Raw genomic sequence first — 27975 nt, 5'->3', positions numbered from 1 at the left:
AGCTCAAAGGCCTCAGACTTTCAGTTTAAGAAACATGCCCTTTGGCCACGGCTGGGCCATATGTTCCCCATGCACAGCACACCTAGAGAGTGATGAAGTTAACAGGGCAGCAGAGGAGCCATGGCCAAGCCCCCACCAGTGACATCCTTATTGGAACACAAGCTTTCTTTGGCTAGTTGACAATAACCCTTTGGCAGATCTGGCTGGGAAAGCATTAACCAAAAACAAAAGACAGAAACACTCAAGGAAGGCCTAGTGCCCATGACGAAATAGGGAAAGACCAGATAATAACATCTTTAGTGGATTGCACCATTGTCAAGTACACCTCCCCAACCCTCCCAACGCCCAAAAGAGTACCGACTTGTCTTTATCAAAACTGTGGAGAACCTGTGAGCCGTGTCAATCCGGCCCCATCAACAAAGATGTATATAAAGCACTAACCCCCTTCAGCCTACAGTCTCCAGGAGAGTTTTCACCGTGTACCCCAATGGATGTTTTTGTCATTGGATGTTAAACTCTACCATGTCTGTTAAAATTAATTCTGATCTTAATATTATTTAATAGAGTGAAAAACTCAGAATGTTTTTCCCCTTCTCTCTGAAACCCTAAATTGTACATTGTAGTTCAAGTTCTGTGAGGACCTAGAGGTTCACATCAAAAACCTCTGCAGTTCCGCATAATTGAGAGGCTTTTGAGAAGAAATGTAAAGTTAAGAAAAAGTAATGGTTGAAATCATTGATTCTTTAAGAATGTGAAAGGTAAAACCATCAGACTTTGTTCACTGAAGAATAAATAGAAAGGCATAACAAAATAAGCACTTATATCAATAAATAGTAATTATTTAGGACATTAGAAGAAAGATTTAATAATCCAAATGTGAACCATGGGTTGAAATACGAAAGCTTCCTATCCTAAAAGAAAGAACGTAATGGTCTCTGGACAAAAAAAATGGGCTCAGAAGTAAAAGAAGAAACATGAAAAAGTATAGTGCATTTAAGTGTATGTACTACAGTCCACCAAATGTCTTCCTTTGAATTGAGTACTAAAAACCTAGGGATCAGACAGGGGGTTTGCAAAAATGGAAAATGTCCCCAGACCCTGATATAAGGATGGCATGTTACTGATCAGTCCCCTTGGGTAAAATCTGTCATTCTCGACAATGAGTCCATGCTTTAGAGAAGTGTTTCCATCTTCATCCCCTGCACTGGTCCTAGAGTAACAGGATGGGCAGGAAAGGGATCCAGCTAAGGAGTTTCAATTTCTTCTATTTGAGAGAGCAGAGGGAAGAAAACAAATGTCATAGTCCTTAAAGTAGCACTATTTCGGGTGATAAGAGATGGATAAACTTGTGAGATGGATAAACTTATTTCATCATATAGAATAAGTTTGAGTTGGCCAGATATATTTTAATAATTGTGTTTATCATTTTCTCTCCTGTTAAAAATTCAAAGTCAGAGAGAAGTTAAGCTCTTCTTAAGTACCAAAAGAAAAACAAAATTTGCTTGAAAGATGCCTTGGCATATTAATTATTCAATGGCAAGTAGGTTGGGCAGGATGCCATTAAACAAAAGGCCAATGATAAGGACATAATGATGGAATTTGCTCTGCAAGTAGGCATCTATTCACACAATATAAAATCAATTACTATAATTCCCACAGGACTTTTTTCCCCCTTAATCTACCAAATATAATATGTTCTAACATGCTAAGAAAGCTATAGAGAACAGTCTCCAACTTAACCTGGAGCTCTTGACCCTCAGCACCTCAATGTGAACATTCAGAGTCTTCATTAATTGTAATTAATTAGAACAAAATGTGCCTCTATATTTTAAATTTTTGTGTAAATATACGTCTTATATTCCAGACAAAAATAGCTACTACCCTTGAATAACATTCCTGTTATTTGTTCATTACTGTGCAGATAATAACTTTAAATAAACATGATCCTTAAACTTCTTAATAAAGACAAATTGCCTTCTTTAGCCATTATAAAATGTGGCATATTTCATAATCAGATGTGGGTTTAGAGTTTTGAGACGCTATACAAATTAGCCTTTCTTTTCAACAGTAGCTTTATTTTTCTTACAGTGATCAAACCATGTTCCATCCTCCCTCACCTACTGCCAGATAAGGCAGAATGATTTGAGGAATTAAAGATGTGATTACGTCCCATATATTCAGTTGGTTCCTAACTCTTCTCTCTGTGTGACATCTAAGATGCACAGGCCCATACTGCAAGAAAATATGATTTATTTCCAAAAGGAATGGTTGAAGCAAAAAGAGATACATATTTAGAAATGGTGTTTTGTTGAACCATTTCTAGAAATGAGGAAACATCCGCAGAAAATTAATATAAGTAATACTGGCTCTTTACAGAACGGACTTCATTTAGACTCTTAGATTATTTTGTGTCATACCATTTAACAGGATAGCATGAAAGTTAATTGTACCTTTCTAATAACTGCAAACATTGCTCCTATTTCTCACATTATAAGCACAGTACTCTTCAAAATTTGAAAAGATTTCTAGAGAATTTTTTTTCTCCCACATTTGAATTAAATATAAAAATCAAATATTTTGCTTACAGGCACTAATGGGAAGTTTTGGTACAGCATTAAACAAATTCCCAATGTAACAAGACAATTTTTTATATTTGATGTGGATAGTAAGGGTTCCTTGGCAGATATTATTTTAAATGTGATTATCTCACCTCCTTTTTTTATTGTTACAAAATAAAGACTTTTTTCCCTTAGGTTGCCTGTCACGTTTGAAATGGGAAACATGATGAATTATGGCACATTTGCCTTGCTATGCTTTATCAAGCTCATTAGAGAAGATGCATGATCTGAACTTTACAGAGGAAAAAAATACATGGACACCCTCTTTTTATCTTCTCTGTTTACCTCTGAAATCATGCTGTTTTACTTGTTGCACCAACTGACCACCTATTAAGAAAAAAATAGTTTTGTCTGTAAAACTCATGGCTTTCCTTTACAATAGCCCTAAACTTAAGCTGTTAATCCTCAAAGAGTGATATCTCTAAATTTCTAGCTCAGAATGCTTCATTTTATTTTTCCATTGTCATGCTATGCTAACAAACAACTTCATATGTGTGTATAGATTTGATGGAAAAGGTTATTTTTAACTCAGTTTCCCAATGTGATACACTTATAATAAAAACCTTCAATGAAAAAGCTTCAGTTTAATAAAATCAACTTTAATCCATAAATTTAAACAAATCTTATTCTTCTTTAGAATTATATGGCATGCTAAAAATTCATTTTTAAAGAAAATTTTAAGACTGAGCTTTAAACTGATTTATGACAAATAAGTTTTAAATAAGTCTTGCAAACCCAAAAATTATTACAGAGATAAAAAGCCATATCTTCTTACTTCTCTCTACTGTACTTTGAAAATTTTATTTGCACTAAAACCTAGACAGATTCACTATGATGAAGGTCATCAGATAAAAATAATGTTTATCCAAGTTTAATTCAGTACTTATCAGCTAGAAGAACAATTCCTCTCTAATCCTTCAGATGTTAACTGCTAGTGAGATGTAAAATGCAATGAATATTATTTTTAAATGTTACATACAGAGTTGGAAAAAGCACCTAGGCTTCAAAATAAGAAAGGTGACTTCTTTCATAGCAAATAAACATATTATCTGAATTTCATTTTCATTAATATAGCTTTTATTTCTGGCACTTGTGTTGATCAGTTTCCTTGGTAATAGAAAGAACACCAAGGCACTTACATTAAACATGATAACCAAATTCCAAAATCATGGAGAAATGCCCTGTAATTCCTTAACATATTGCCTGGGAGAGTCTTCTATGTGGCCCATGGGTCAATCTCTACTTGCAAGTATGTTTTCAAAAATGAATATCTATACTTTTGTATCTGTAATTATTCAGTTCACACACAGAAAGTTCATGTTTTATGTGTAATTGGCATTTTACAGTTTCAAACTGGTAATCACCGACATCAGCTCATTTTCTTCCTTCATTCAGCTTAGAAATATTCTGTGTCAGGTAATTTGCTGGTACTTTGCTGTGTCCCTGCCCTAATGGGGATGATGGTCTGGTGGAAAGATCAATCTTAATCTAATATCACTCAATTAGATAAAGAATTAAGGTAATTATAACTGAGATGAGTCCTGTGAAGGAGGACGCGTGGGGCTCTGGAAGCACATGTCAGGGGCCCCTCTAGTGTGGAATGTCAGGGGGAACCCAACCTAGTGCAAGATGTCAGGGGGCCCCTCCCTAGCGCAGGATGTCAGGGGGACTGGACCTAGCCTGAGGATATAGGGGTTTAGCTCGGGGATGTTAAAGTGAATTCAAGGTTCTAAAAGAAAGCCAGTGAGGCTAAAAGGAAGTAATACTCAAGGGATGAGGCTGGCAAAGGTAACAGGGTCAGATCATGAAAAGCCCTGAGGTCATCGTAAGGATATGATTTTTGTTCAAAGACCTATGGAAAGCCATAAAGAGATACAGAGAAAGCTTCAATGCAAGGAGAGTGACACAACCTGTCTCGTATTTTTTATAGAAGATTGACATAGACACCCTATAAGGTAGACAAAGTGTGATAAACCCCATGGAACAAATGTAGAAACTAAGACCTTAAGATTGAGTTCCTTGATAAAGGAGGGATGTGCAGTGAGTGGTTGGTATGTGCATTTGCTCACACACAGAGTGTATCTGTGTGTGTATAATTCTGTTCTTTTAATTTCCATCAGAGGATTCTGTCTACTACTGCACACATTCAAAATCAAGGCCATGCTTCTCATTATTTTTTGGTGATATTTCTTTTTAATGCCAAATAGGAAAATATAAGTTAGGTAGTTTGTGAACCAAAAAAGTCTAAGAGAAAGTTATCTTTAATAATGGATTTTTCTTTAATGTGTGCCTATTGGTTATCTAAGGAATTTACCACATACATTATTTTTTGCATAATTTTAGAAGAATTTTAGCTTAAAGACTAGAATGGCATTTGAGTAGTAGCAACAGTATTCATTCTAAAAAGCAGATTAAATAGAATATTATAAACACATCATAAGCTCCACATAGAATAATTCCTTTATTACATACTAAATAATAATTATAAGTAGGTTTTCCAGCATTTAAGTATTCTAAACACAAGATCTGAGCAAAATATGGTATATTATATTCTACTTAGTTCTGACAAGTGGGCAAACACCACTTGAAGGTAGAAAGCCCGTCATGGTTTATACTAAAGTAGAGGAACGCTTCTCCCTGTCGTTTTTTTCTTTCTTAGCTCTCTCTGTTCTCGGGCCACATGCTAGGTAAGAGACTAGCTCTGGTCAATCTTTCCCCAGTACTTGGTATATAGAGTTTGTCCACTTCTAGGAACCAGAAGAAAATATTTGGACCTAGTACTTCTTTCAAGGAAGGAAGAATGAAGATGTCACAGCAGGAATATTTCATTTTTTCAAGGCTGAGTTATTAAAAAGAGCAGCAGAGTATCATAACCTCTGCAATGGTTGTGGAACTACCAGCAACTTCCACCTTGTATTGTAAACTTAATCAAAAGTGCCTGCAAATTAATTGGCTAATGATTCCAATGCAGAGAGAAGCTGGAATTTATAGCCACATCTGCAGACTGATGGTGTCTTGGTCAGTTTAGGCTGTTATAACAAGATACTATAGACTAAGTGGCTTAAACAACAAACAATTTCTCATAATTCTAGATGCTTGGAAGTCCAAGATCAGGGTGCCAGCATGGTTGGGTTCTGCTGAGGACCTTCTTCCTGGCTTGCAGAAGGCTTCCTTCTTGTAGTTTCCTCAAATGGCAGAGAGAGATCTCCTGTCTCTCTTTTTATAAAGGCATTATTCCCATTATGAGGGCTCCACCTGCATGATCTAACCTAACCCTGATTTTCCCCTAAATGCCTTATCTCCAACTATAATTGGGATTAGGGTTTCAACATATGAATTTGAGGGGAACACACTCAGTCCATAACAGACTGATTTGCTTACACCAAAGCTCAATTACCCCCAAGAAGTATGGTAAGCCCTATCTCACAGCACAGAGTGAAAGAGAAAAAGCTTCCATCAGCTTTGGTCCCTCTTGTCATCTTGGGTTTTCAGGTGGCACTGTTTGGTAGGCAGCTGTATAAAAAAAAAGTAGAAGTCAAGGGATTTGGAAGCCAGCAAAGAGCATAGAAGAGGAGCCAAGAGCCAAAGGCAAGGCCTTGGGGAACATTAATTCCTGTCACACTCATTGAGCCCTTCTGTTTTGCATAATTTAGCATCAAACTATACATTATCTCATATGTTTCTAATTCCTCTTATAGACAACTCTTATCTTGATGGTTAAACTGTTAGATCCTTGAGGTCAGGACAGTATAACATAATGCTCTTATATCCAATTATTCACCAAAAATAGAAACGAGGAATTGAGGGAACTCTCTGAATTCTACCACCAAAACCCAACCAACAAAGCAGCAGTGATTTAAATATTCCGTTACACAAATCAATTACTCTGTTTTGTTTTGTTGGCTGAACTGCCTGAATCATTGCCCACTTCTTAAAGTAGGTGAGGTGAGTGATTCCTCATGAGGTAGTGTGAGGTGAAGGAGGGATACCAGGTGACAAGAGAGTTTCTCTTTTACATTCTGGAATTCAGGTTCCCAAATGCAATGAGCTAATTGGGTGAACATTGTCTTTTCTCAGACACCATGAATCATCATATGTTTGAAAGACCCTTTGGAAGTGTGAATTCCCACAGGATTGGAGTATCTTCTCTCCAACGCCTCATAGAACAATGCAGCATTCTGTGATTGATGCTGAAATGTACTTTCGGTTGTGCTTCAGTATATTAAAAAAAAAAAAAAATTGTATTTACAAGGTCAGTTTCAAGTTCTGGTCATGTTTGTTCTTCCCATCATTCTCTTTGTTTGAATCTAAAGAAGTGTCTTAATTTGTGCTATGGACTGTGTTCCTAGCCCCCAAAGATTCATATGTTGAAGTTCTAACCCCCAAGTGTGGTATATGGAAAACAGGACATTTGGGAAGTTATTGGTTTAGATGAGGTCATGAGGGTGAGGCTCCCATGATGGGATTAGTGCCCTTATAAGAAGAGACACCAGAGAACTTGTACTCTTTCTCCTCCATGTGAGAACACAATGAGAAGGCAGCTGTGTGTAAGCCAGAAAGAGAGTCCTTACCAAGGAACCAAATTGCCTGACACCTCGATCTGAGAATTCCCAGCCTCCAGAACTGTGATAAATGAATTTCTGTTGTGCAAACCACCCAGTCTATGGTATTCTTTTTTATGGCAGCCCAAGCAGGCTAATACAATGTATATGCCCAAGAGGACATCAAAAAACTTGGCAAAACTAAGGAAGTTTACTTTAAGGTATAATGAGAGAAGTTGTTGAGAATGTCTAACATGGGACTTTTAAAATATTTGATCATTTGGAGTGATTTAGAGGACTTTATGGTGATACAATTAAAGAATATATTCCATTTAATGTAGTCAATTTCATTTTGTAGAAATTTTGGTTTACTTGGTAATGCAACCTACTTTTTAAGATAATACTCCACAACTTATTTGAAGAAATTTTGCATCTAATATAAATATATAGATTTCTCTGATTAAACCAAATGTGATGAGAGAGTTAAATTTTGTGCCAAGAATATCATATGGTATTATACCTTCTCTATTAAAAAAATAAATGTTTCTGATTTAGAAGAACTCTTCATAAATTCTTGAAATTTGAAAGTTGATTTCACATCCGGATTCTCAGTGGGGCACCTGGTACATTTCCCTGAAGCCTGTCTATGTTGGTGTATTGGTACGACCATTTCTTTCATAAATCTGCTTTTAAACACAGAAGAGGCATGCTGTTTAAAAGCTGGTGAAAGGTGATTGCTAGCTTTGAAATAAAAAAGCCGAATTTCATTTCAAAAAACAAGACCCTTCTCAGTTTGACTGAAATGCATTAAACAGGATAGGGAGACTATCTCTTGTAATTGTCAGCAGATTGGCAATCTGACATATAATTCTGGCAAACCTGTACTTAATTGCTAAAATATGACTTCCTAGCAACTACAAGTATGTTCTGGCAATGTCAAGTTATCCCAAACCACATGACTTGACTTCTGCTTTAGAATTAAAATTGTAGATTTATCCCAGGTTGAAGCTATGCTTCATGCATTCTGCAAGAACTCTATAGACTGCAGAAGGAAAACGGGATTTCGTTAAAGCATTGCAGTGCCCCAGGGGTCAATGTCAGATACAATCTAATTTAACATCTTTATTAAGGATCTCGAAGAGGGAGTAAGCCACATATTAATGAAATGTGCAAATGATATTAAACTGGGAGCTGGTGTAACCACCAATAAGGACAAAGAAATAATAGAAGTGCACCAAAAGAGGTTAAAAGTATGAGCAGAAAATTATTACATGAAAATCACCTTCTTGGGATTGATAGTTTTGGAGATGAGCACTGGGAGTCAGAAATCTCAAAGTTTGGGAATTAAAAGGAAGAGAAAGAGGGCAACCTTTAGCCACTATCTAATTAAGACACCAACGTAAACACTTTACATTATGTAAATTTATCCAGTCTTAAATCAGAAAGATCACCAACTCTAAAATTTAGATACAAGCCAACTCAAATGTTGTAGCTTAACCAAATACAACATAGATGGCTATTAAAAATGACTAGTATGCCTGAACAATATAGACAATCAGAACACATGAAATAGCATGGAGAGAAAAAAAGGCAGAACGTAAGATACATGCATGATGATAAAATATAACATAACACTTCATAAAATATGGTATGCTTATTAAACAAGCTCCAGAAGTCTTGCGCCCAGAAACCATGTTTCCAATACATACTAATTTGGAAAAAGAGATAAAGGTGTCTTTTTTTTAAACGGTGAAACAATTTAGAAGCCCTGACCTTTTAGCCTCTATGTCTCCATGCTTTCCCATTTCCCACAAACAGGTGAAACCACTTTAAATATGACACTGCCAAAGCTGTTACTAAAATAGGATGCCCTTGGGGTAGCATCTGATAAGCTGTCAGTCTCCAGGTAGGCATCTCCTGACTGCCTATAACTTTTTTTTTTTTTTTTTTTTAATTTTTACACTCTATTTATTTATTTATGGCTGTGTTGGGTCTTCGTTTCTGTGCGAGGGCTTTCTCTAGTTGCAGCGAGTGGGAGCCACGCTTCATCGTGGTGCGTGGGCCTCTCACTGTCGTGGCCTCTCTTGTTGCGGAGCACAGGCTCCAGACGCACAGGCTCAGTACTTGTGGCTCACCGGCCTAGTTGCTCCACGGCATGTGGGATCTTCCCAGACCAGGGCTCGAACCCGTGTCCCCTGCATTGGCAGGCAGATTCTCAACCACTGCGCCACCAGGGAAGCCCTGCCTATAACTTCTTGAAATCACTCTCTCTGCCTTTTCCACCTCAACTTCTTCTTCCATGACAGCAACCTTAGTCACTCTTAGATATCCAGTTATTTTAACAGGAAATTTTAAACAAACACCCTGAAACAATGGTTTGCATTTTAGGGCTATTGCCCTTTCCCCCATCCCTTAGAATTCCTCGTGGGACAGCCCTGAGTTGAACTACACACAATGGAATGTGCACAGCATGGAGCTGGAAAGGGAGATCTTACATAACCATGGTGTCCCTGCAATATTTGATTTCACCATTCTACCTTTGGTGCCTACTCAATAAAAGGTAGCTTCTACTTGTTTTCAAATTCCTGCCATGATCCCTTACCTGCCTTCAGGATCCAGGAAGGGAAGTAAAGTAGGAAAATTCTCTGATGCCCCAGATATACCAAAAGGGAACCAATTGACCTAGCATTGAACCCACAACAGTGGCTCCTTCTAAACAGCAAGTAATCAGTAGCAAATCATCTAAAATGCCAATGTAGGTGGATTCAAAGAATTGAAGGTGCTGAGGTTCTAGTGTAGTGGAAAAAAAAATATTTTATTTGTGTTGAAAAGGACCTAACCCCTATCACATAACTGTGGGGTTTATTACTTCTGTATCAAAATAATTCAGAGATATCAGTGGATGACCAGAGTCATGGGAATGGGGTAATGGACATGCGAGGGAAGATAATAAACCCAAATAAAGATTTCAGCTAATAGGGTAGATAGGCTGAAAACCTTCAAGGCTATTCTTGCCAATGAGGAAGAGGAATTATTTTAAATATACTGGAAGGAATTACTAGAATAATGGGAATAAAATCAAGGAGAAAACAAGTAGGTTAAACCTCAAGAATTTTATTATAGTTTAGCCTTTTCAGGGACTTAAGATACCTAAAGGTGAACTTAACAAACATGGAAAACATATATTGAGAGACAGTTTCATTAATGATTCCTAAATTATAATGAATTAGAATAAGCTTCTCTACAAGAAGTTTAAGATTTCCTTTAATTCACTAACTGAGTTCATTTACAAAGTAGAATATCCATGTAACCTCCTCACTATATCAAGCACGATTGAACACCACTCTGCTTCACCAGAAATGGAAAAATGATTTCAGAAAGTAATTTCATTTTCTTGGATATTTTAGCTTTTCTTATGTATAATTAGAAAACACATCAGAAGTTCAATTATAGAAATTTGTTTAATACTTCCTACTATGATAAAATAGAAATTTTTTTTGCCTTAGAGGAAAATAAATTCTACTTACCTGTCTCTGCCTTCTTCCAGGTGTATATGAAATACAAATTGTTCATGTCACGGTGTATAGGAAGATGTTTAGTGCCTGATCTGTGCCAGTCAATCTTCTAGATTGTGGGGATGCAGAAAAAAAATCAGACTTAGTCCCTACACTTAAAAATTTCACCATCAGGTGAGAGATATTAACCAACAAACAGTTTTATATTAGAGACTACATTGAAGCAATTGAATTAATAATACCAGTAGGGTTCCAGGAATAACACAAATAATAAATTACTTGGTTTTCAAGTATTAAGATACAAGTTCATTAAATGGAAGTATGGGATTTTTTTTCAAAGAACAAAATATTAACTTTCAAAAATCATCAGAAAAGCCTGTGGCAAATGTTGTATTGTTCATTGATATTTAGTTCTCCTCTTCTGAGAACATGGAAGGATTGTAATTCCCTGTCCACTTGAAATCAGGCATGACCATGTGACTTGCTTTGCCCAGTGAAATTTGAGGGGAGGTGAAGAGTGGAACTTCTCAATGGAAGTGTTTAATTGCCAGCCCTGGAATTCTCTCTTGCTTTTCTCTGATAATCACTGAAGGGCATGTTGCTAGGAAGGTAGAATTCAGAGTTATTGCCTGGAAGAGCATCTGGGGAGTCATTTAGATCTGCAAAGAACTTTGCATGAGCCAGAATTAAACCTTTGTTGTTAAGGTCACTGATACTTAGGGATGTTTATTTTTGCAGCATATATTTGCGTATTATAACTATATACACATTAAACTTAAGGACAAATATGATGTCTTCATTATGAAACAAGTGTTGCTCAAAAAATATATTAATTCTAAATGAGCTAATTGCAGGCTACTCAAGAAGCATTCGTTGCATGTCCACAAGGTACAGAATAGTTTAACCAGCAATGTGTCAGTATTTTAATTTTATAGAATAATTTGAATTTTGACTTTTCCCAGCTCACTACTATCCATGAGTAGGGAAAATAAAGCAATCTGGTAGAGAGTAGCTGTGTTATCAAATGGACCTTCCCCTTCCATCCCACAGGCGGCCTGTGGGTTTGCATCTATACATACCTGAAAAACACTCAAGATCCTCTAAAAAAATCAAAGTGGTTTTACTATTTTTATTGTTAGACACTTAAAAGAGATTTTGACAAGAAAAAAATACAAGTGATCAGGAAACTGTTCTTAAAATTGACTGTATGGTTATAATGATGGGTAAAAATAAAAATAAATATGTCTAATCACAGAATAGTTTATCATGTGAAACAAAAATGAACACTCTTTTGCATTGAAGATCATTCTCTTGTATCTAATTTAGAGAGGTACTTAAAAAATAGTATAACAAAGCCTTTCTTTCTATTATAATAAGTAGTTGATGTAGACTTAACCATTTTGCCTGATGGATTTCAGAGCCGAAGAGTGACAGTTGTTCATGGTACCATCATCGAAAAGCTGCATTCTAGATGATTTGGGTTTTTTTAAAGACATTTGTCTGCTTCTTGAAACAAGAATACATCCTAGCCATGAAAGAGCATTGTTATAGCTCTTTTCTTGAATTACCATGTGCAGAATTTCAAAAGAACTTTGGAACTCTAGCTTATAAAACCATTGAGAATGACCTAGTAATTGGTCTGCACTTTGAGTCAGAGACCTATTTTCCTGGTCTCTGGACTTAGACCCCTTTCCCATCCAAACCTTCTAATAGTCAGCCATTAGAGTTAATTTTCTAAATATAAACCCGACCTCTTTCCTTCTACTCTTGAACAACCTCCAAATCTTCTCAATTGCCTCATGCATAAAGTTCAACTTTCTTAGTCCACTCCTCTTTCCAAAATACCCTTTGCTCCCATCTTGCCAAGTGGTTCTCAATCCCCAGATTTATTATGCTCTTTCATTCCCTTATCTAAGTCATATTTCCTCAACTTCATTTTCTCCACTGGTAAACTCATCACTCAAAACTTACTCATATGACATCTCTTTGGTAAAGCCAAAATCACTTGTTTCTTTCGTGGTGCTTACTCTGGATGCATGTTTGTTTACATTATTGCATCATATGATATGTTTTCTATATGTTATTATAATTATTTAGCTAATTGTCCAAGTGGACTAACCCAATCTTTTCAATTGGCAAAGAATATATTTTTATTGAACTTTGCATCATGCCATCCTCTATCAAATAGTTCAATGTCTAGCATATAATTTTGGGTAAATATTTGATGAATGAGCAAATGAGTGAATGAATGAATGAATCAGACCTGAACTCAGCTGATGATTTTACCAATAACCTGCTGTGTGACCTTGGCCAGACCCATTTATTTCTCTGTGCCCCAGATTCCTGATATGAGAAAGGGGGATGTTAATTGCTACTTGCCATAGAGGGATACTGTGAGGATTAATGAAATAATTTTTGTAAAGCAGTTTGAGCTCCCTGGAAGAAAGGCACTATGTCAGAACAAAGTGTTATTATAATTATTATGTAGCACCTTTCATCTGAGAATCTCAAAGCACTTCAGAAAACATTAACTCATTAATCTTCCCAATGCTCCTGTGAGAAATTTTCATTATCTCCATTTTAGAAAAGGGGAAACTGCAGATGGGGAAAGGTTAAATGCCTAGCCCATGATGCCATCCTGTTGAATGCCAAATTTCAGGACTCCCAGCTCGGAGACAGCCCTTTGAACCTCCAGGCACTGTAACATCCTCCATTTCCCTGTACAGAGAAAGCCATCGAGGAGCCTCAATGGCAAAGATCCAGCTGAAATGAGAGCCCAGGTTAATACCTTCCATAGAAGAAGGGGTGGGATAGGGCAGCAAGGTGATGACCACAGTCCTTCCCTCAACTGTAACAGTGAGAAGAAAATGTAAGCAACGCCTGCAATCAATTGCTCACCTCCTGCAAAGGCTTTGGCTCAAATCTTTTCATCAGCCCTCTTTTAACTTGACACCTTTCTGGGATGTCTGTCTCTCAGCCAGAAAATGTCTCATCACCTTTGAATACAAAGGTAGCAGTTTAGCAACCAAAGAAATAATCCTAAAATACTGCATTCAAAGGAGCTTTCCTCTCCTAATACTGTTTTTCCTGCTGAATCCCATGAATGTTAGCTGAGACAGGTGGTACTAATCCTCCTTCTAAAAGGAAAAGGAAGAATGTTAGCTATTCTGCATATACTTGGGGCGGGAGGGAAAACTATAGTTTAGATAAAGATGCTTTACATCAGGAACATCTAGCAAAGTGGAGTCATTTCTATTCATAGCTAACAAGAGAGGCGACATTTGTGCTTTTCTCACAAATGTTCAGTTCATACTTCCTGGAAGCTGTGGTCAAGATTATTGGCCCAATCATGTGGGCAAATATGCCACAAAGATACACGGCATGTGTGTCTTGACGTCCTGGAAATAACAAGATCCTGCCTAGAGTCCAGGTAAATTCGGCAATCATCATTCCAATAAGAATTCTTTCATAACACCCATTTCTAAAGGAAACATGACATTTTGCCTTGGTTTTAAATCTGAAAGAACAGAATTAGTTCATTTTGATGAGTTTCATGCTGACAACTCCTCTGAAACCTGGAATGGAACATCCCTCAACTTCCTTCACACTTGTGACCTTTCTCTCCACCCCATTGATGAGCAAGTCCACCCCTCTTGAGGTTAATCACTCATGCACTGTACCCCTGGAAAGATCTGAAACTCCTGGCTTTCCTAAACTTCCTGAACACCATCTTATTCATCTCTCTAACTTCCTCATGCATCCTTGGAAGCCATCTGTCATGGAAAGAGAATGAGCTTTGGAACCAAACTAATCTGACAGTTAACCCTAGTGCCTGCCTATGCACTTCCTAGTTGTGTGAGCTTCGGCAAATGTCTGAATCTCTCTGAGCTTATTTTTGTGGCCTGCAAAATAAGCATTATAAACCTACATTGAAAGCTGTTTGAGAGATAACAGGCACACACAGTAGTTTCCTGAAAAGACTGGTGCACTGAACCAATAGGACCTCCAAACATCGAGCAGAAGATTGAGTCTAAATTCATACAACAAGCACCAGAAGACGAGATGTACCCACAATGCTAGGAAAGACATCCCAAAGAAAGTCCCAGAAACAGATATTAGACCTAGGCAAGGCATTAACAATGGGAATCCAACAGATGAAACCAAGCACGGTTCAGTGGGGGTCAGGGGAAAGGTAGAACAGGCCAAGGTCAAAGCCTAAACTGACGGGTAGTAAATGCCAGGAAGACATGAAAATTAAGGGTCAAAAAATCACCAGCAGGACCAGAGTTTCATGATCTTCCTCCCTGTAGGAAACTCAGACTTGGAGTAGTCAAGGAATTAGGGGATTTGATTAAGAGTTAGGCCAGGACTTAAGCAAGAATCTCCAAGTCAGGTGACTCCAGGCAATTAGCCAGAGAAAGCATACAAAAGACCACCTCGACAGAGCTCATAGGGAAGAACATCATACATGAGTAGGCTAGAATGGAAATAAATTATCAGAATCCCAGGATACCACCCACCAAGAACAAAACAATGCAGAAAACACTAGCATAGGTCATCACTCCCACTGCTCTTGATGAGGATGGGATGCCAGACTTGGGGCGGGGGGGTGGTGAACCTACAGGTGGGAGACAAGTCCCTCCATTGTGGAGCCTGGCTGATCATACCCTAAACCCTCCACACTCTGACACTCCACTGATGATCTTTCCTGGTCTCCTGGCTTCGGGTACCACCACTGAACAGAGTACTGCCAAATGCTCATCACTCACCTTTAGCTTTTCTCTGGAGCCTCAGGCCCACATTTCAAAAGGCTGGCAGGCATTTTCACCTAAATACCCGATGGACATCTCAAATCCATTAGTGTCTCTCTCCACTTTTATTAGTGGCATCAAACATCTCCTATATACCAGACTCAGAATGGTGCTTGGACCTTCCAAGTGGGGATTGAATAAACACACACCCAGCCCTAGGGGCCAGTGAGAACAGAGTATGACTATGCATTAGCTGTGTTGGAAAAGGCTTCTTTGCCTTAACCAGAGACACATCTACAATATGTGGGATAAGGGCAGAGGTCTTCACTCAACGATGAGGTGGAGCAAGACTTCAGTGGTATCTGTGAGAACTAGAGTTCCTTCCCAGGAATGTAGACAATGGCCCCTGGGGCTCCTCTGTACACAGACTGAGTGAATTAGAGGTGACTGAACAGAGCAGAAGTGACACAGTTAGTTTTAGGACATGGAATTGGTTCCAAAATTTAACCATCATACTACCTTCTAGCTACTGAGAAGAAATGAGGGCTTCTAAATTGAGTTCATTTATAGAGAAGGAAATAAAAAGTATTAGTAGTGACTATAACTTTTAAATCTACTATCCATATATCTCCCACAGGTCCAGCACATGTTATGTAACTAAATATTTACTGAACAAAAAAAGTACATCTTTGATTTTTAGATCCAGCCTTTTTTTCTCTGAAGTATTTTGTTACCTGTGAGATCTTACTTTCTAGGTAGGTTTTGTTTTCCCCTCCACAGTTTAGAATTCTACGTAGCACTTGACTTTCCAAGTGGAAAGTACAGTTCACACAGCGACCAAGTACTATGAACCAGTCAGCATTGTGCAAGCACTTACTTAAAGGTTGCATCTGTATGGGGCACCTCATTTCCCAACATAGAGATTAGAATAACCCCAGGTGAATCAGGGCAAATGTATCCTAGACCAGTTTGCCAATAGAGAGCAGTAACAATAATCACCTCCTTTTATCCGCCATTTACTATGGGCCAGGCACTGTGCTAGATCATTCACAGATTCTAATCTTCACACAACAAGCAAGAAGACCATATAATTCCCCCTTTTCAGTGGAGATGTTAATTGCACAGTGAATAAGTAGCCAAGTAGGGCTCTAAACACAGATCCGTCTGCTCCCCAAGTGGGGCTCTTCCCACAATTCAACTCACCCCCCAGCGGAGTATTTGCAATGCTCTCAGGCCCCTTGGTGTGCACCTTGGGATGATCCTTGCCAATGTCCCCAGAGTTCTCAGAAATTTCATTTCCAGCTTAGACTCAGCAGAAGACACATTTCTTCCATTATAGTTTACAAACACTAAAAAATAGAAATTAAAAGTCTATATGCCAGAAAGAGTAATGAAAGAAAGAGTCCTCCTTGCTCAGACAGAAAAACCCAATGAAAAAAACACATAGTTTTTAACTTTGAATTGGTTTCTTAAACATTAAATTTACTCAACCAGAATGAACATGTCAAAATAGAGAATTCTCCATAGCACAGATTTGGAGATTCAACATGTCACTGAAAATTAAGATGTTTTTGAATGAAATAACTCTTCTGGTAAGTTATGTCTGAACATGACCACTGGAATTTCAGAATTGACTATAGGGAGATAAAAAATGTAAATGAGCTCTGCCTAGAGGATCCCAGGCTGCAGGGTTTTCTGGAGAAAGTGATAGGAAGTTGAATAGCTATGGTTTCATCCCAAGTAAATTAACCTTTCATTAAGGGCCAAACTTCTTATTAATGCCAAAAGGCACCCCCAGCTGTTTCTATAATTCAGCCATTTCCAAAGAGCGGGATTTTACTTAGGAAAAAAAATGCTCTATAACATTTTCCCTTTTGCCAAACATACCTAGATTATTTAGCATCTTCTTCGACACTGCTCTTTTTAGACTGACAAGTTTCCTTCCAGAATTGAGGAAAAGAACAATGGTGAAAATCCACACTTTACAGTGCTTCTGTGCTCAACAGCTTTTATTGGCCTTTGAAATCCTGACCTCCATTTAGGGACAGCTTTAATTGGACCCTAGATCTCTCTCACACTTCCCCATCCAGAAGATTCAAGGGAGGCTGCAAATCCATCCAGTTTACTTCAGCAGGATGACTGGTGGGTTTCTGAAAGGGAAGGCTGGCTGCTGCTTCCTTGGCTTTCCAAGTTTAGAGTTACAGCTTTAATTTACAGACAGGTCTAGACAGCTGCTATAGTTACCCACTGATGCTGGTGTCACTACATAGGACTGAAATTATGCCAGGAGGCAAGTAAGGCCCACACCCAAGGCCAAATAAGGTCAGGGAGAGAGCTAGGTAGAGCAGGAAGCAGGAAAGGCAGTGAATTCTTAGCTAACACTGGGCCTTGAAGAGAAAAATTCAGATTGCAGTATCAGCTAGAACTGAGGGCTCTGTGATTCTGTATAAGACAGAGTGGAGAGGTCATAAGAGCTTTTCCTATTGGATCTCATACCGTTACATACGTAGCAATCACTTGCTTGTCTGTATTCCCTACTAAAATCTTTTAAGGGCAGAGAATGGATCAGTTCCCTTCATCAACACATCCCCAGTACACAGTATAGTACCCACCAAAGGGTGGGCACACAAAATGATTTTTGAATATCAGATGTCAACCAGTGACCTGGTTCTGTCTTCTGGATAATATTCATTCATTCAACAAATATGAAGTTGCCCTCTCCATGCCAGGCCCAGCAACAGTGGGATGAGGTTAAACGACACATGAATTCTAATGAAGCAGGTCAGGCTCTTTCCAACCTCTCACTGCAGAGCAAGAGCAAGTGGTCCAGGCTTTAAGTTAGTAAGCTCAATTCTAAGATACAAAGATGCAGAGGAAGGAGTAATTAGATCCTAGGCAAGAAAAGTAGTAACGTGACAAGGAAGGAGGAAAGAAGGGACATACATGCAGGTGATCCTAGGACCGGCTTTACCTGAGATGCTCTGGTTTTCTGCCTGGATCTGAGTGTGGAAAGACAGTGGCCAACAGGTGTTCTGGCTCCAGGGTGAGGTGGGGCTCCACAGGTGTTCAAAGTTCTTGATTGCAGGGCCAACAGAGATCAGTGCCCTTGGGGAGATCTCATAGCCCTAACAGCTGATTCCTTCTCATTACTCCCCAGGTCAGTGTCGAGCAGACAGCTGCTCCTGGCATGTAACCCTTTGTTCGCCTTGGCGACAAGGGTGAAGGCCCCATTCAGTGAAGACCTGAGACTGCAAAGCCTTGGTTCAATGCCATACCATCATTTATTAGTTCACTGGCCTTAGAAAAAGCCCTTCTCTGAGCCTCATTCCTTCATCTAGACAATTTCTGCTCTTCATTGCCACCTAAGTTTCTTGAGGATAAAAAGACCCATAGATCTGAGAGAAAAGTGAAGTGTAACACGATGGCAAAGGGAGAAGAGTAAATGAAGAAAATGGTTTTCCTCCTAATTTTCTTCTTACTATGGAGATGGTGATGAAAAGGAGAGTGATGGTGGTAAATAGCTAAATATATGCATTCAAAAGGATATAATTAATTTGTGTATTCATTCAGCAAATTATGAAGTACTTGTTATGTACCTGTCCTATAATATCTTTTTTTAATTGAAGTATAGCTGATTTACAATGTTGTGTTAGTTTCAGGTGTACGGCAAAGCGATTCAGTTATATATACATATACATCTATTTTTTCAGATTCTTTTCCCTTATAGGTTATTACAAAATATTGAGTATAGTTCTCTGTGCTATACAGTAGGTCCTTGTTAGTTATCTGTTTTATATATAGTAGTGTGTATATGTAATCCCAAACGTCTAATTTAACCCTCCTCCCAGTTTCCCCTTTGGTAACCATAAGCTCGTTTTCTATGTCTGTGGGTCCATACTGTTCTCCAAAGTGGCTGTTCCATAATATCATATTTTCTTTTTTGGCTGCGCTGAGTGACATGCGGGGTCTTAGTTCCCCGACCAGGGATTGAACCCATGCCCCCTGCAATGGAAGTGCCGAGTCCTAACCACTGGACTGCCAGGGAATTCCCTGTCTCATAATATTTAAACAGAATCTCTCCCTGGTGTTTGATAATGATTTCTCATCACATATAACGTTCTCCCAAGTGAGGAATTTGAGCCAATGCCTGGATATCAGTAAAATCACTTATCAGGAGTGATACACATCAGGAATTTGTAACTTCAGTAAGAAAGTGGGTACCTTAGTGGGCAGTAATCATTTCCTTCTGCTGTATCAGCTTACTCTTAAAACTAGGAAGTTGATGCATATGTATTTGAATGAAATAAAGCATGTAAGAGGAAATACAAAACTGAATCTTTTCAAAGCAATAGTTCTTAAAGTGTGGTCCCTGGACTGGCAACTTCAGTATCACTGGAGATCTGATTAGAAATATAGATTCTCAGCCCACCCCAAGGCTACTGAGTTGGGAATTCTGGGGGTGGGCTCAGCAACCTGTGTTTTAACAAACCCTCCATGTGGTTCTGATATACCTGCTGTAAAGCTGTCAGATGCTGCTAAGATGTTTTAAACAAAGAAGCTGAATCAGGGTGCAAAACTCAAACGTAGTAGGAAGCAAAATACCCAAGGATGGATGAAAGAAAAAAAAAAAAGGCTTAATTCCTCATCCTGTAACAGAAAAAGTTTTCATAATTATTTGGAAGAATTTTACACACCATCTCAAAAAAATCACTTTAATTATCAAAGACTATTGTAACTATAATACTTTACATGTCTTTAATGTGGTACCAAAAACTCTGATAGGGCCTGAATGAGCGTGGGGAAAGTAACTATCTGAAAAGGTAGTTTCTTTTCTGTATCTCTCCTTAATACCTAATTCAGAGATGGTACAAAACATTTTTTTTTTAATTATTTATTTATTTATTTATGGCTGTGTTGGGTCTTCGTTTCTGTGAGAGGGCTTTCTCTAGTTGCGGCGAGCGGGGGCCACTCTTCATCGCGGTGTGCGGGCCTCTCACTATCGCGGCCTCTCTTGTTGCGGAGCACAGGCTCCAGACGCGCAGGCTCAGTAGTTGTGGCTCACGGGCCCAGTTGCTCCGCGGCATGTGGGATCTTCCCGGACCAGGGCTCGAACCCGTGTTCCCTGCATTGGCAGGCAGATTCTCAACCACTGCGCCACCAGGGAAGCCCCTAGAGATGGTACAAAACATTTTGATCTAAAGTGTCATATTAACATTATTAATAAGGAGACAGAAATTGAGGGAAAGGATTTAGCAAAGATATAAGCTTTATTATTTCCACATTCTTTATTCAATAGTTACCTATAATCTAACAGTATTCTCATTTTTATTGTTTCATAAACATTGTAAATAATCATCTCAAGTCATAAACTTGTTGGCTATGGAAACACAAGTGATAAATAGAATTTTCCTTAAATTCTTAAATACAAATTTCAATAACTAACAACCTCCCACAAACTCCAATCAAAAGCCAAAAAGAGCAGGCTAACTTCTCTGGAGTTGTTGTACTTTAAAAGCAAGAGCATGATAACAGCCCTTTTGAATGAAATGCCTTGTCTTTACATTAGTCCATGTAGCCGTGAAGTCACACCCAGGACTAATGCTCGGGGTCAGCCGCAATGGTTACAGAGTCAGAAGGTGGCCAGCAACAGCTGCTTGGGTAAATCAGAACTCCTGAAAGCATACATCCTAAAGTTGTCCTGAGGTCCTCTGAGGCACCCCTTCCCCCAGCTTGTTTCATTTATTTGTTAAAAACCTTTAATGAGGACAACTTTCCATGATTTTTAAAATATATCATGATCTATTAATATGGCTCTTTACCCTACCATGTTCACATCTAAGAACACTTCACTAAATAGATGCCCAGGCAAAATCAACTGGTGTTAATACCTCTAATTCAACAGGTGCTAATGTGAAAATAATGGTGGCCACAAATTAAACAGCTGGTGCTGCGCCTACGTTTTTATTTTTTCTTAATGTGCCTATAAACAGATCTGTGCTTTGTATAGATTCACATCTAATCAGATGAGGTCTATGTAAAACTGTTCTTTGGAACATCTGTAAACATTCACTCACAATCTTGGGTTATAAACTTTTTCACTTCACTTTTCCTAATTCCCAGTCACCATTTTTTATCAAATAAATCTATCTTGAAAAATGATTGCATAGATGGCTAAAGAGTGAAAAATTCAGTATGTTTGGATGTTAATTTCACTGAATTAACAGTGACCAGTAGTTCTGCTCTGCAGTTCCATTAGTTTGCTCTTGCTGAGAAATGAGTCCATAATGACCATGAGATACAATTTTGTCTTCAATTCCATCCACCGAATTCTTATTGCTCTTCTACTATAGGCAATATTATATTGCTTTATGTCTTTACTAACATTGCATCTAACAGTTCATCACTGGGGATGTTAGAAGGGCAACAAGTTTAGCCCCTAACAGGACTTACTTGAGAAACTATCAGAGAACTATAAACTTAATTGAGAAAATTAATACAAGGAATTTTTTCTCATACGGCATCTGAGAAATGAAAGCCTGCTGCTGACCTATGTCTTCTGGCAGTTAGCACCTTCTGTCTCACATAAGGCAGGATGAGATTGTAAACTATCCTAAGAATTTGATGTGTCTTCCCATTTAAGGGGGGAAAAAGATAACATCATGTCCTGGATCGACCAGTTGTTTCTTCCCATTGACTGAAATAATCAGGTGTTCGGCATCTTACTATCTGAATTGTCCAGGCAACTTGGTCAAACCAAGACTTAGAAAACTAACCTCCCTTGCTCAAAATAATTTACTATTCATCATTAATACATATGGATTTTTTTAATTTAAATATAGTTGACATGTAACACTGGGTAAATTTAAGGTGCACAATACATTAATTTGACATATTTGTATATTGTAATATGATTTCCATTGTAGCAATAATTAGAACCTCTAATTATATATATATATATATATATATATATATATATATATATATACCTCACATTATATAATTATCACTTCTTTTTAGTGGTTGGAATAATTTCTAGTCTCTTAGCAAGTTTGACATTTATATAGTTCTCTATATTCACCAGAATGTGCGTTAGATCTCTAGGACTTATTCATTGTAAGTTTTTACCCTTAAATATCATCTTTCCTATCCCCCCACCCTCCATCCCTTGGTAACTACCATTTTATTCTCTTTTTTTATGAGTTTGACTTTTTTAGATTCCACATATAAGTGATATTATACAGTATTTGTCTTTGTCTGGCTTATCTCAGCATAATATGCTCAAGGTCTATCCATGTCGTCACAAATGTTGGGATTTCCTTCTTCCTCATTGCTGAATACTATTCCTGTGTGTGTGTGTGTGTACCACAACTTCTTTATCCATTCATACACTGAGGGACACCTAGGTTGTTTCTATATCTTGACTGTTGTGAATAACACTGCAGCAAACATGGGAGTACATATATCTCTTAGATATTGTATTCAAAACAATTTAAATATCTGATAAATTTCTCATCCAAAGGGAATAAATATGCCTTAGTAAAACAACTGAATTATAAGAAGATAAAGTTGTGAAAATTTAACAGTAACCTAAATTCCAAATGGAGGATTAGTTAAAAAAAATAGTCTGCCATAAAATAAAGTAGTGAACACATTCAATTTAATTATTATAACATAGATGACATGGAAAGATATTCATGCTATATCTAAAATCTAAATTTTAAAAAGCAGATTACACTACCATATTTCAATACGATTCAATATTTCTTCAAAATACATGTGTGTATTTATACATGTTCTCTAAAGTGTTAGGAGAGGTCATTGTGGATGTTAGAATTACATTTCTTTAGTTCATATTTTCTTTTTATTCACTTTACTTTTGTAATATTTCTTCACTGATGATGTATTGCTTTGTGACAAGAATAAAGCAGTACATATTAGTTTTATATTTTTAATGAGGTACATTTCTTAGGACATGATTGTAGAAAAGCCTAAAGTTTTGACAAAGCCAAAGAAAAGATCATCAAGAGTGGTTTCTAATATTTCTCAGGAAGCCAGTTTCATACATGAGAAACTCCCCATACACCAAGCAGAGTTCACTGTGTATTGTCCTCTCAATGTTTGTACCTTCTCTCTCAGCATTAAAAAGATTACTGTTGTTCCCAGGATGTTTTCCTCCTTCTTCTAGCTTGTTTTTAGTTGGATGTCAGAATGTCTCCTGTGGAATTACATCACTACACAGGTAAAAGGTAAATCTAAATTTGTGAAAGAGTTAAGTCCTAAATGTTTGTTACTGAGTTGGTGGGTTTAATCTCAGACTGCATATTTCCATAAAAACCATGACCCACTCTTGTTCTGTTCCAAGAGCCATACCCATATGTACTTGGAGACCATCATGGTTCTAGTGGGTGAGCAATCAATTGAAGCTTAGACAGCGTATGTAATGTGTGATGAGGGTTCAGAGAATTGGCATGGGGGTCCAGAAATGAGGGACTTCTCTCCCACATTTTCCTCCCCCATTTTTCTCCCCCTGTTTCTAATAAGCGCTTGAAAGAGTGGTCTCCTGGTCCCTGGCAGGAACCTCACCAAGCAGTGCAGGGCAGGGGCTGGAGATGGCACAGTGAAAAGAAAGGGACTTGATGGAAGAGTGGCATTTGAGATGAGCCCCTAGGCCAGGGGTGGGGCTCTGAAGGTAAGAGAGAAGCTCTAAGAGCTGGCTTCCAGGAGATGTCTTGATCCTGGACCAAAAGTTAGGAAGGATTCTGATTGCTAACTGGGCCCCTTCGGTGACTTGAAGCCTTAACTTCTTGAGGCTTACCATGAAGTGAACAGGAGCCATCATCTGGGTACCTTCCTCTTGCTCTCCCAACCTGAACCCAGCACACAGCTGGGTTATAAACTTATAAACTCATTTGTCCTAGAAACTCACAGAAGTTATGTAAGTTTCCTGATTGTCCTTATTACTTTTAGGAAAGACAAAGTCACAGGTATGTGAAACATAAATCTTGTTTCAGTCCTTTGTGTCTTCAATGACTCATTTCCATGACAAACCATCTTCAGACTTTCCTTGGCATTTTATCCAAGGCTGTGTGGCTCTGCAGAGCAGGCTGGAGAAGGGAAGAGAAAAAGACACCAAGGAGGCCTCAATGATGCCTCTGGGGCTGGAAGTGAGAAGAAAGGTGGAGAAGAAGGACAGAGAGCAGTCCTAGAAGTAATCCTCTCCCTCCCCTTGGGACACACTTCCCCAAATCAAAGATCTAATGGAAAGACCATAGGAAGAAGGAAGGTAGAAGAGAAGGTCACTTGACCACCTAGCTGATGGACCCTGTCCAGGTGGCCTTTTAGTATATAAAAGAATATGGAACTTTTGTATAGAATGGAGTGCTTTGTGGTGCTAAGTCATTATAGGACAGCTTGCACTCCATTTTGCAAACATCTCCTTGGAGTTGGCCAGAAATATTTCCTCAACACATAGAATGCTGCCACTGCTGAATGACTGACTCTAGGCTCTGTTGTGTGTTCAAGTTGCTAGGCTCTTTTTATTTTTTTGATTCAATTATTATTTTTATTATTGAAGTATAGTCGCTGTACAATATTATGTAAGTTACAAGTGTACAATATGGTCATTCACAATTTTTAAAGGTTATACTCCATTTATAGGCATTATAAAATATTGGTTATATTCTCTTTTTAATCACGTAGGATATATGCTGGCTGCAATCACAAATTTGCTCTTGCCATTTAGTGATACTCCTTATTACAATAATTCTCCCAGCACTTAAAGACAAATATCTGCTTTAAGAAATGAAACTCCAAAAAATCTATGTGCACATTGGTATTCGGATGCATGTGGAAGTCAGAAGTCCTTCAGAAAGCTCAGCAAAGACAATTGGGGTATTTGTTTACGGTGTACAATGAAGATGGAAAACAAAGTCAAAAATATGTAGAGATTGGCATTGCCTCAAATTTCTACTACTTTGTGCTTGTTAGAGTAAACATAGAGTGTTAAAAAGACGTGTACCACTTCAGTTACATCTGAAATATGTGAAGGCATAAACCCAAACTTCATCTGAATTATCTCAGACCACTTTTACAAGGTATAATCAGAAAAACTGCCTGCAGTGTTTATAAATAATACCTTGGCTCCACCTCAAATTTTCTGAGTCAGAATCTCTGAGGGTGTTTTCCCAAATCTGTATTTTTAACAAACACCCTGAGTAAATTTAAGGTGCACCAAAATTTGAAAAGTACCGATCCTGACCAGCATTATCAAGAATTTATAGCAGAGACATCCAACCCCCTACTATTCATTTTATAGATTTTTCTTGTTTATATCTTGAAATTTTAGCTGACTATTGCAGGCATTCCAATAGATACTTCTGTGCTTTTTTTTTCTCCTTGAAATGTGGAAAGACATGTTCTTTGGAAACCTATAACATAACTCCCTTATTCTTTACATTTTTAATATTAAATCATTGCAAACATGTAGAAATCTATTGATAAGAATATATTAAACATTTCTATACCAACCTAGGTAAATTTCTACCTATTAAATTATATTACGTCACTAAGTGAAATTAAAAAATAAAATCCTTGTGTGCATTGACACCCTCAATAATATGCAGTGGGACTTAAAATTTAACAAGAGTCAATATAAAGTGTGTATATGACATGTAATATATAACATGAATACAGAACCATCTTATTAAGAATTCTCTAGTGACAACTTTGAATCTTTTAACTTTCCTTCTTAAGAGACCACCCAGTTAGACACATAGGTGAAAATATAGCTGAGTATAAGTGTACTCACTTATAGTTGATAGTATTATATATTTTCTAACTTTATGGATAATGAAAAAGAGATAATTGGGAAGGAAGGGAAGAAGAGAAGAAAGAAATAAAAGTATAGTGGGAGGGTGTCCAGCTTGGAATTTTTGATGACTAAGTAGTAATCAAAGCACCAAAGGCACAAACTACCCACAGTTTTCTTCCTTTGAATTTCCCGCTGGGTCCATGCAAACCTGGTACTGGTCACCTCCATGCATTTGCAAGCTTGGCACCTCATACCATCCCAACTGTCTTCTGTTTTCCTGAACACATGCACCCAAAACAAATGGCATTATTTTATTCTTTTTCATGGCCGAATAGTATTCCATTGTCTATTTATGATACATATCATGTCTTCTTTATCCATTCATCTGTTGATGGACACTTATGTTGCTTCCATGTGTTGGCTATTGTAAACAGTGAACATTGTGGTGCGTGTATCTTTTCGAATTAGAGATTATCATACGAAGTGAAGAAAGTTAGACAGAGAAAAACAAATGATATCACTTATATGTGGAATCTAAAATATAATACAAATGAACTTATTTACAAAACAGAAACAGACTTATGGACATAGAAAACAAACAAACATACGGTTACCAAAGGGGAAAGATGGGTGGGAGGGATAAATTAGGTGTTTGGTATTAGCAGATACAAACTATTATGTATAAAATAGATAAACAACAAGGACCTACTGTAAGGCACGGGAAACTATATTCAGTATCTTGTAATAAGCTATAATGGAAAAGAATATGAAAAAGAACATATATATATTATATATATATGTATATATATTACGTCCTCTACATATGAACGAGTTCCGTTCCAAGAGCACGTTCCTAAGTCCAATTTGTTCGCAAATCCAACAAAGTTAGCCTCGGTACCCAACTAACACAATCGGTTATATAGTACTGTAATGTAATAGGTTTATGATATTTTTCACACAAATAATACATAAAAAACAAACAAAAATAAAGATAACATTTTTAATCTTACAGTGCAGTACCTGAAAAGTACAGTACTACCGTACAGCAGCTGGCATACAGGGGCTGGCATCAAGTGAAAAGGCAAGAAGAGTTACTGATGGGAGGAGGGAGAGGAGGTGGGAGATGGGAGAGCTGAAGGATCGTCAGCAATAGGAGATGGAGGGCAAGCTGTAATTTCACTCATGCTTGATGTTGATGGCACAGGTTCTGGTTCCTTGCTGGAACCAGATGCACATTTGAATCTGTGAAAGCCTGCAATTTGAAGGTTCGTATGTAGGGAACTTACTGTATATATATATATATACATATATATATATATATATATATATATATATATATATATATATGAAGTTGAATCACTTTGCTGTACACCAGAAACTAACACAACATTGTAAATTAACTATACTTCAATTAAAAAAAAAATTACCCCCCCAAAAGAACAAATAAATAAAAAATAAAACTGACATGATAACGTCGGGTTTTAGGCTGACCTGGAGTTTAACAGCTTCCTGTCATAGCCAGCACAGCTCAGGGCAGTGTCTCCTATCTTCAGAGTCACTTAGTCATCATTTCCATGGGGGTCCCTTGGGTCCTCAACAGTTACAAAGGTGGAGTCATCCTGATTACCTGCTAGTTATCAGTTTGGGCAGAGAAGGTATGGCAGTGCCCAGTGAGACGTTTTGAAGGGTAGATCCATTAGAATGATAGAATGCTAAAGCCAGATGGTGGCTAAAAACAAA

At 37.8% G+C, this 27975-nt stretch overlaps 2 long non-coding RNA genes across 2 annotated transcripts in view; one reads left to right on the top strand and one right to left on the bottom strand.

Annotated features, from left to right (window-relative positions):
• Positions 1–10338, top strand: part of LOC309654485 — a 296336-nt gene extending 285998 nt beyond the window's left edge. Inside the window, exon 2 of the long non-coding RNA XR_014260288.1 lies at positions 715–10338. This is a non-coding gene — a long non-coding RNA (uncharacterized lncRNA). The remainder of the gene's footprint in view (positions 1–714) is intronic.
• The window catches only part of LOC309654481, a 495103-nt gene that overhangs the window by 416834 nt on the left and 50294 nt on the right, over positions 1–27975 (bottom strand). The gene's annotated exons all lie outside the window — the stretch shown is intronic.

This window comes from Balaenoptera physalus (genome assembly GCF_965194825.1).
Source record: "Balaenoptera physalus genome assembly, chromosome: 2".
Taxonomy (NCBI): domain Eukaryota; kingdom Metazoa; phylum Chordata; class Mammalia; order Artiodactyla; family Balaenopteridae; genus Balaenoptera; species Balaenoptera physalus.
Note: the sequence above shows the minus strand (reverse complement) of the source record. Positions and strands in the feature narration are given on the sequence as shown.